At 40.9% G+C, this 10,943-nt stretch overlaps 1 non-coding gene across 1 annotated transcript; it reads left to right on the forward strand.

Annotated features, from left to right (window-relative positions):
- Positions 1–10,275: 10,275 nt before the first annotated feature.
- Positions 10,276–10,382, forward strand: LOC144998966 (small nucleolar RNA R71). Its single transcript, XR_013660498.1, has one exon. It is a non-coding gene; the product is annotated as a small nucleolar RNA R71 (small nucleolar RNA).
- Positions 10,383–10,943: the final 561 nt, after the last annotated feature.

Consider the following 10,943-nt stretch of genomic DNA (forward strand, 5'->3'; position numbering starts at 1 on the left):
CTCTCATAAAATTATCTATAATAGTTTGGATGAGATGCAACCCAAATGGACCATGCTGGTCGGGTCAAGTATATACCAAATAAGTTATGGACTTAGACACCTTATCCAACAGACTCCCACTTGGATAAGTCTAATAACTATATTTGCCTATAATTTCAGGAACCAACCAACAATCGTAGCTCTCGAAAACTCCCTCGAACAATGAAGACTCTGTCGAACTATGAAGCGCCATTTTAGATAAGTGATCACATAAGCCTCTGTTCTCATGATATCAGCCGGACAAACACATGGAACTATGTCTTGCTTATTGTCTAGCAGTTTTTTCTCGATTTTCTGATTTGTTTGACGAAGAACTTCACTAAACACATCGGTTTAGTTCTGACCAGGCCTGGTACATGGGTCAACACAAAATCATCGAGGGGCCCAGATATCGCTTCTATTTCTAGAAGGAACAGATAAACTTCGACTGATATGCTTGTTCTACTACTTATTGAATTGTACACAAAGGCACGTTTTATAACATCAAGTTACTGATGCGTTTACGTGCAATCAATGCACAACCAACTCATATCTCTAGGTTTAAAGATTTATATGATGTTATCGTCTCACGATCACTCGAGATAAATTCCATGAAGTGATACAAGTGAGCGTGGGTTTATACCAATACTCATAACTTATGAGTACTCATGAATGTTGCAGCAACCATTGCCATGTCTAAACACCTTTAAGGCATCTACAAACCCAATTCATGACAATCTTGATTCATACCTACTTCCGACGTATGATCGATTGTGGAGGTTTGAATAAATTAATTATTCTGGAAGTCAAAACATGCAAAACTGAAACAATAGTAAATAATTAACAATGATAGTAACACTTTACTCATAAATAAATCACAAATTTTATTCATCATCAAACATCGATTACATTTTACAAGTTTTAGGGAAACTATCTAATCTGTAAAACTAATATTGTCCCTCAGCCCGATGCGTCTCGCATGCTGAAAATGCTTAACCCTCGTCAGTCCCTTCGTAAGGGGATCAGCAGGATTCTCATCCGACGATATCCTCCTTGTCACAAGGAGTCCTTCTTCAATCTTGTGTCTTATGAAGTGATATTTTCTGTCAATGTGTCGGGATCTGCCATGATCTCTTGGTTCCTTGGCTAAGGTAACCGCACTATTGTTGTCACAGAAAATCTCTATAGGTTCCTTAATAGCTGGTACAATTCCAAGGTCTCCGATGAAGTTCTTTAGCCATATCGCCTCCTTCGCTGCTTCACTCGCTGCTGTATACTCTGATTCAGAAGTCGAATCAGCCACCGTCTCCTGCTTGGAACTCTTCCAAGAAATTGCCCCTCCATTTAAGGTAAAGATCCAACCCGACTGAGAGCGGAAATTATCCCTATCAGTCTGAAAACCAGCATCACTATACCCTAATACTTTCAAGTCATCACAGCCACCAAGGGTAAGGATCCAATCCTTAGTCCTCCGTAGGTACTTGAGAATGTTCTTTACCGCGGTCCAATGAGCCTTGCCAGGGTTCCCCTGAAACCTGCTGACCATGCTCAAAGCAAATGCCACATCAGGACGGGTACAAGTCATGGCATACATGATCGAGCCAACTGCGGAAGCATATGGTAATTGGCTCATCTCAGCTATCTCTGCCTCTGTACTCGGACTTTGAGTCTTACTCAGTTTGGTATTGCTTTGGATCGGTAAATCTCCTTTATTGGAATTCTCCATGTTGAACCTTTTCAACACCTTATCCAAGTAGTTACTCTGACTAAGTCCAATTAGTCTTCAACTCCTTTCTCTTAGTATCCTTATCCCTAGGATATAGGTAGCCTCCCCTAGGTCCTTCATAGCAAAGCACTTCCCAAGCCAGGACTTAACCTCCTGCAAGGTTGGGATGTCATTTCCTATGAGTAGTATGTCATCCACATACAGTACCAAGAAGCTAACTATACTCCCACTAGCTCTGACATACACGCAAGACTCATCTTCGCTTCTCAAGAAGCCAAACTCTTTTGCCTTCTCATCAAAACAAAGATTCCAGCTACGAGATGCTTGTTTTAATCCATAAATGATTTCTCAAGCTTGCATACTCTATTAGGGTACTCTGCATTGACAAAACCCTCTGGCTGATTCATGTACACATCCTCAGCCAACTTTCCATTAAGGAAAGTGGTTTTGACATCCATTTGCCATATTTCATAATCATGAAATGCTACAATGGCTAGCATAACCCTAATAGACTTAATCTTTGCTACCGGCGAAAAGGTTTCATCATAATCAACACCTTGAGTTTGAGTAAAACCCTTCGCAACCAGTCGAGCCTTATAAGTATGCACTTTTCCTTCCATGTCTGTCTTCTTCTTGAAGATCCATTTGCACCTGACTGTTTTACGGCCTGGTACATTGTCAACCAAGTTCCAAACTTGATTGTCATACATGGACTGTATCTCGCTGTCCATAGCCTCCTTCCATTTAGCAGACTCCGGGCCAGCCATGGCTTCCTTAACACTGCTAGGTTCATCCAAATTTACTAGTGTACTATCACTAATAAACATATCACCTTCCGTAGTAATATGAAAACCATAATAAAACGAAGGTGTGTTCCTAACCCGTGTGGAACGCCTCGGAGGTACAGACTCGTCAGCTGGATCAACAGGAGTTTCCTCCTCAGGTTGATTGCTAGTGTCTGAGGTTCCTTCACCAATTGATTCTTGAATTTCTTCAAGATCAATCTGCCTCCCACTATCTCCTTTGCTTATAAATTCTTTCTTGCGAAAGATCCCTCTTCGTGCTACAAAGACCACATTCTCACTGGGTCTGTAGAAGAGGTAACCGAAGGATTTCTGTGGGTAGCCGATGAAAATACACCTTTCACTTCGGGGTTCAAGCTTATCATGAGTTTCACGCCTCATGAAGACTTCGCAACCCCAAATTTTGATGTGGTCCAAATTGGGAACCTTCCCAGTCCACATCTCATGAGGTGTTTTGGTAACCTTCTTTGTAGGGACTAGATTAAGGATATGGGCGGCAGTCTCTAAGGCATACCCCCAAAAAGAGATTGGTAACGAAACTCGACTCATCATAGAGCGAACCATGTCCAACAAAGTTTGATTACGCCTCTCAGCTACACCATTCAGCTGTGGTGTCCTGGGAGGAGTCAATTGTGAGACAATCCCACACTCCTTTAGATAGTCAAGGAACTCGGTACTAAGATACTCACCACCTTGATCGGATCGAAGCATCTTAATGTTCCTGCCCAATTGATTTTCTACTTCCTGTTTGAATTCCTTAAACCTTTCAAAGGTTTCGGACTTATGTTTGATTAAGTAGACATACCCATATCTACTAAAATCATCAATAAAAGTCACATAATACCGATTAGCATCCCTTGTGGCAGTTTTGAATGGCCCACATACATCAGTATGTATTAGGTCCAATAAACCCTCACCCCTCTCACAAGTTCCAGTGAAGGGTGATTTTGTCATTTTTCCAAGTAGACAAGATTCACAACTATTATCTGATTTAAGGTCAAATGATTCCAAGACTACACTCTTTTGGAGTTGGCCTATGCGTTTCTTGTTTACATGTCCAAGACGACAATGCCACAATGATGCTTTATCTAGGCTAGTAGAAGAATCAATATACAACACATTATTTCCTAAGTTGTCTACAATCGACACAGTTTCATACACACCATCACAAGGTAACGCTTTAAAATAAAACACATTTTTATAGAAAGCATTAATACCACCACATTCATTATCAAACGAAAAGGTAAAACCTTGTTTGTACAAAGCATGAAAAGAAATAATATTCCTCTCCATTTCAGACGAGTACACACATTTATTCAAATCTAATTTTAACCCATTATTAAGCAACAAAGTATAAACTCCAATCTTGGAAACAGGTGAAGCCTTCCTATTCCCCATGATTAAGTTTATCTTCCCGTGCTCCACATCCTCACTTCTTCTTAGGCCCTGCAAATCAGAACATATGTGAATACCACATCCTGTATCAAGCACCCAAGAGTTAGAATATGTTGAGTAATTAGACAATATAGTGTAAATACCTGCATGGGTGGGTTTCACTTTCCCATCCTTTAGATCCTGCAAGTACTTAGGGCAGTTTTGCTTCCAGTGTGCCTTTTCATGGCAATAAAAGCATTCGGCATCCTTGGGAATGGCAGAAGGAGTGGCAGAACCGTTCTTGGTCTTTGATGAGGAGCCTTCAAGAGACTTTCCCTTGGTACCCTTCGAAGGGTGCTTCCTCTTTTTCCCTTTGCCTTGCCTAATAGCTAAAACAGGGGTAGAAGTTGGAGTAGGAGTAGTAGAGGTAACAACCGCTTTACCCTTAAGACCGGTTTCAGCGGTCTTCAAGAGTCCTTGAAGCTTGCTGAGGGTAACTTCCTCCTTGTTCATATGATATGTCATTCGAAAATGATCATAACAAGAAGGCAAGGAGTGCAAAATGATGTCAATTGCCAACTCCTCGGGGATGTTAACATTTAGCTTCAGCAAACGGTCCACATACCTTTGCATCTTTTGCATGTGGCCCGTGACGGATTCACCATCCTTCATGCGGGTAGTTATTATGGAGGAGATTATTTCATACCGCTCCTGACGAGCACTCTGATGGTACCTTTCCATCAGGTCTTGGTGCATCTCAAAAGGGTAGAAATCTTCATACGACTTTTGGAGCTCGGCTGTCATCGTGGCCATCATGATACATGCCACCTTAGTAGCATCTCTCTCATGAGTCCTGAATTCAGCGATCTCCTCAGGAGTAGCAGTAGACTCATCAAGTTCTTTTAACTCCTTATCGAGGACATATTCCTTGTCCTCGTAACGAGTAACCATCCTGATGTTCCTAATCCAATCCATGAAGTTGGAACCATCAAAGATGACCCTCCCACAAAGATTCATGAGAGAGAAAGAACCAGTTGGGTTAGAGCCTGAAGCATTAGTGTTGGCAGACATCTGAAAGAAGAAAGTAAGTTTAGATTAGATATTTAGGATCCTTAATAAGACACCCAAATGTAATATTAAGGCTAGGATCCAATCACAATATATTACACTTAGAAGAGGGATGCCGTAATCTAAGTAATAATATATTTGAAAGGTAGGTGAATGACGATTCACCAATTTCCACCATGAAAACGAAATGATTTATTAGGTTTAATTGGATTTGAAATTCCTAGATTCTTTTGAGATTCATTGAACTTTTCAATGGCATGTTTCAATCTCGATTGTGCCCTTCAAGTTTTGTGACTGGGATGCCGAGGATCACAAAACAAGGTGTGAATAACCATGCTAATTCACTTGGTACTCTTAATATTATCACCTAATCAATGTGCCGGTTAACCACACACGCTCCATTGATCTATGAAAAACATTAAGTCACCCTTCGTGATCCTTACTAGTCCTAGTTAGTGTGCCGGTTAACCACACACGCTCCACCAACGTGTAACAACGCAAATTTTCAAATAAATTTTTCATTTTAAAATAAAATGATTTCATTCAACCAATAGTATTTATTCCATGTTCCATATCAAATACATATATAAAATCCCCAAGATCTCAAATAGCAGGAGTGTGTATGCATCATGCCGGCGCCTTCCCACGGTCCTCGCTAGTACCTGAAACACATACATAACAACTTGTAAGCATAAATGCTTAGTGAGTTCCCCAGTATACTACTTACGCATATACACCTTTCCAGGCCTTGAGATAATCGCCTTCCGGCCCATAACGTATTGCCTTCCGGCCCATAACATAATGCCTTCCGGCCCATAACATATTGCCTTCCGGCCCATAAACATACACAACAATTTATACATTAATCTTAACACATATAGCACATATATCATATATCATATCCGACCTTCCGGTCACACAGTCAAACCCTTCCGGGTACAATATAGTGAGAAGACTCACCTCGTGGTAATGAAAAAACTATCAACTCTTGAAATCACTCGCACTCGATCCGCCGATCTGCAGACTCCCTATAATACCATATACCCTTATTAATACTCTTATCATTCAAGACAACTGACCCTAAGAAATTATATGCAGGTCAACTCTGGCCAACGGTCAACTGGACCGGACTCGTCGAGTGCAAAGGTGACTCGACGAGTCGAGACGTCCTCTCCAACTTTCCCTGATGTTCCCTTTCTACTCGTCGAGTATCCCCCTTGACTCGACGAGATCCACGTGGAAGAATCGCGGGGCCACCCCGACTCCACTCGCCGAGTCTGAAGAACAACTCGGCGAGTCCCAGTGAATCTTCAAGCTACTCGCCGAGTCTGTTCATTGGACTCGGCGAGTCCATGCCATGCAGTCGATCAACTGCTTCCTGAAATACGTATGGTCCCGAAATACACAATCACGGGACTTTCTGCACCTCTAAACATCCTATTATTGGGGTATAAATGTTTGGGTAACAACATAATAACCCATCTAATCACTAAATGGGTTTCATAAACCCTAGATTCGTGTACACATCAACATAACAGAAATGGTCCGAGTATTACCTGAAAACGCACTCTCTGTGTCCCCAAACCTCAGGACTCGATCCTCCTTGATATTCCTTTGGCCAAAACTCTTCTTCTTCTTGCCTAGCAAGTTCCTCAAAGTTCCAATAGCTTTCTCTCCTGCTCTAGACGTCCACAACGATTAGGGTTCTTCTCAATCGGCTAAAAGACGGACAATGACGGCATATGGGGCGTTATATACGATCCAAAACCACACGGCTAGGGTTTCTGCTGAACAGCGTAGACTCGCCGAGTCCATAATAGACTCGTCGAGTCCAGTCGTGAACCCGCGACCCAGTCTGTGGTCCTACTCGGCGAGTCTGGCTCCAACTCGCCGAGTCCCTTCCAAAAATGCCCCAAAAATAGCTTTTAAGCAATACCTGAAATTCCGGGCTGTTACACAACGACTTGGTAAGGTACAAAGTGTGAATTCCATGGACTAGCACCATGTTCACATTTTCCTAAAATAACTAAGATTGGGAATTAAAAGAGTTTAGTTATTTTATAATATTCATTATACTTTTAATGAGGATTTAAAGTCATTGTTCTACCCGTTCGGCTAACGACCCTCCACCGATCAAGCAAGCGGTGGGTGAGAGTATACACCCATTAAGTCGCCATTTTATAGGCAACAACCTTATACCCACCTTATAGACCGGCTTCGTGAATGAGGCCTACTAACGGTAAAACGACTTATTCTTATACATATATATAATAATTAACCATTAATGTTATAAATAGTATAAGGGTTGAATTTTAACTATTAAAACTCTAAGGTTTGGAATTAAAGTTTATTAAAGTGTGTGAAACTTTACAAATTCCAAAACTTGAGGGCAAGTTTTGTAACTTTGCAAAACTCTTCATTTCATAACTTATGAATTAAAGGTTCATAAAAATGAAGACTCTTCATTTTCATGCAACTTATGTGTTTTAAGTGTGTGTTAAATGAAAGTGACCTTTGGTAATCCATAACTTGAGGACAAATTATGGACTCCATTAAAACACATAAATGATAAAGAATTAATCCTAAACAATTCAACAAATAATTCCTATCATTTTCTAAATTCATAAGAACATGAACATGATCATCAAAAATTCAAGAATTATATGAACACATAAAATCATGGAATTTTGATATATGCTATTGTAAATGGATTAGAACAACCATTACACCAACTAAAATAAGTTTTATAACACCAAAACAATTTAGGGTAATGTTTCTAGTCCATTTCCAGCAGCAAAAGTCGAGAATCTACACTCTTTCGATCCTACTCGTCGAGTGCATGAACTGACTCATCGAGTAGGTTGAAGTTTGCCTTGGACTCGTCGAGTCCCCCTAATGGACTCGGTGAGTCCACCATGCAGACAGCAACGATTTCGACCTTTTTCACTATTTTGCATCAAGTATCAAACAAGAAAGCCTAGGCTCTGATACCACTGTTGGGTTTTGAGCAATCTAACACTTCCTAAGTGTGCATGCAACCCTAATAAACCTTGGATCTATGTTTGTCTAGATACATGCAAAATAATAATTTTCCAAGGTTTATAACTTATCTAACATGGCATGGGGAACATTTCAACATAAAAGAGTTAGAAGAGATTACATACCTTTTGGTGAGTTTGGTTCTAAGGAGTTTGAGGGCCAAGCACCAATAGTGTGAATGCCTCAAATGGAATCACAAACACCACAAACTCTTGGAAAACTTTGAGAGAGTATACACCTTGTATAAAATCGGCCACACACATGCACACACACACTAGTTCACTAGTTTTCTCTTAGGCTCCATTTCATGCTCCATAAGCATGCTTATATAGTGTGCATGGTTAGGGTGAAACCCTAATAACCCATGTCTTTTCCTTTTCCAAGGATCCATGGGTTAAAAGCTCCATGGATCATCCATGGACTTCCACATAAGCCTAGCCCATTAACAAATGAGTATTAGCCCACACTATATAAAACAAATAGCCCATAATTTAATTAGTCTTCCTTTTAATCTCTAAATTAATTCATAATTAATTTAAGACTAAAACTAATTAAATAATGTAACTTCATATTAATATATTATAACTCATAATATATTAATAAACATCTGTGTATAACTATCATAAAATTATCCATAATAGTTTGGATGAGATGCAACCCAAATGGACCATGCCTGTCGGGTCAAGTATATACCAAATAAGTTATGGACTTAGACACCTTATCCAACAATATCTACTATAGCACTTGCAGTGTTGAGGAAGGGTCTTCCGAGGATGATCGGGACTTGAGGATCCGCCTCCATGTCTAAGATGATAAAGTCAGCGGGAAAGACGAATTTGTCCACCTTGACAAGCAAATCTTCGCATATGCCCCTTGGGAAAGTAACAGTCTTGTTTGCTAAATGGATTGCCATGCGGATTGGCCTTGGTTCCGGGAGATCCAACTTCTTGAAGAACGAATATGGCATTAAGTTGACACTTGCTCCCGAATCAGCTAAGGCGTGAATTATAGCTAAGTTTCCAAATTGGCAAGGTAGTGTTAAGCTCCCCGAGTCACCTTTCTTCTTTGGTAGCTTATTTAGCATAGCAACTGAATAGTTTTCATTTAGGACTACCTTCTTCACTTCTTCCATCTTCCTTCTATCAGTGAAAAGCTCCTTGAGGAACTTGGCATATTTGGGCATTTGGATGACGGCTTCAATGAAGGGTATGTTGATTTGAAGAGTCTTGATATGATCTAAGAACTTTTGGTACTCTTCTTCCTGCTTCTCCTTCTTAGCTCGGGCTGGGTATGGCATCGGAGGCTGATATGGCTTTTCAAGGACCTGTTCTGTCAGATTTAGCCTTGTACTTTCCGAGTCCAGGTTTGGTACTCGGCGAGTAGGGCTGTCAGATTGATAGTTTTGATCTTCTTCTTGAGTTTCTGCCTCTTTCCACTATGATTCTTTAGGTGTTTCTTTCTGAATAGGGGCCAGAGGGATAATTATTTTCCCACTTCTTATTGTAACTATATTTATGTGCGCGCCTCGTGGGTTATTTTCGGTTTTACTAGGAAGTTCGCCCGGTGCTCTTTGGTTTATTTGTTGAGCAAGTTGCTCCAGCTGCGTTTCTATGTTGTGAATGGATGCTTGCTGGTTTCTAAGGATATTTCTTGTCTCTTGAATGGTAGCATCATGATCACTATGTCTTTTTCTGAAGCAGCTACAAATTTGGTAAGCATTTCTTCCAAACTTGGTTTCCTTTCTTGTGTCAACTCTTCCTTTTGGTAAAAACCTCTTGCTTTTTGCTTGTACTTTTCCTCCTTAGCCTTCTTGTACTCTTCATACGGGAGCCACTCTTTCTTTGGTTTTCTCCAGTCTTCATCATATCGGTCTCCACTTGAGTAACATACTTCCACCTTTTTGTTGCCATTTTCATCCAGGTCGCAGTCTCTAGTAAGGTGCGGTCCATTGCAATTTTCACAACCCACCCGAATAGCATGGATTGTTTGATCCATTTTATCCATCCTCCTATCCATGGTTTTAGCATAGCGATGACCGTGGATAAGTCTTCAGTAGCTGCATATGCGGCTCCCTTAGTAACATCGTTTCTTGGGCTATGGTATTCTCTAGAGTGCTTAGAGAATTCTTCAATTAATTCCTTGATTACCGGGGGTGGCTTTTTGGTGAGCGGGCCTTGTGAGTCAAGTAGTTGCTTAGTGGTGACATTGACTCCATCATAGAAAATGGAGACTTCTTGCTGGCTATTTAGATCATGATGTGGGCAGTTTCTTAGTAAACTCTTGTACCTCTCCCAAGCTTCATATAAGGACTCTCCAGCTTGTTGTTCAAAGTTAGCTATTGTTTTCTTCAGTTTGGCTATCTTGGAAGGTGGGCAAAAGTGGTCAATGAACTCTTCTTTCATCTTGGCCCATGTAGTGACTGATCCGAGGGGAAGTGATTTGAGCCAATCTTTTGCAGCACCTTTGAATGTCACAGGAAGCATGCGAAGTAGTTGAGTCTCGCGAGGAACATTTGGAACATTGAAGTAATCAGCTACATCATTAACTTCATACAAATGCTTGTAAGCATCTTCGTGATCTTTTCCATAAAAAGGAATTTCTTTGAGCTGGGCAAGTATGTGGCCCTTTAGCTCAAAAGTAGCAGTAGCGGGAATTGTAGGCTGCACCAGTCGGGCTGGTGTCATCATGGATCCTCTTCTTCCATTCTCCCATGGGGATTTCATCAATGTTAGCCATGGTATGAGCTAACTCGTCGCTGGAATCGGAGTCGTGTCCGTACGTGGGTTCTTCTTCTTCTTCGGTGTCGTACTCGGTATCTTCCTTGATCGGGTGTTGGCTTGCCAAAGATGCGCTGGATGCTCCTGATTTGGTGCTCTTTTTCTTCCCAAAAACAGTCTTCAAGTTGGACAAAGGCG

Source organism: Lactuca saligna, chromosome 5 (assembly GCF_052625555.1).
Source record: "Lactuca saligna cultivar CGN05327 chromosome 5, ASM5262555v1, whole genome shotgun sequence".
NCBI classification, from domain to species: Eukaryota; Viridiplantae; Streptophyta; class Magnoliopsida; order Asterales; family Asteraceae; genus Lactuca; species Lactuca saligna.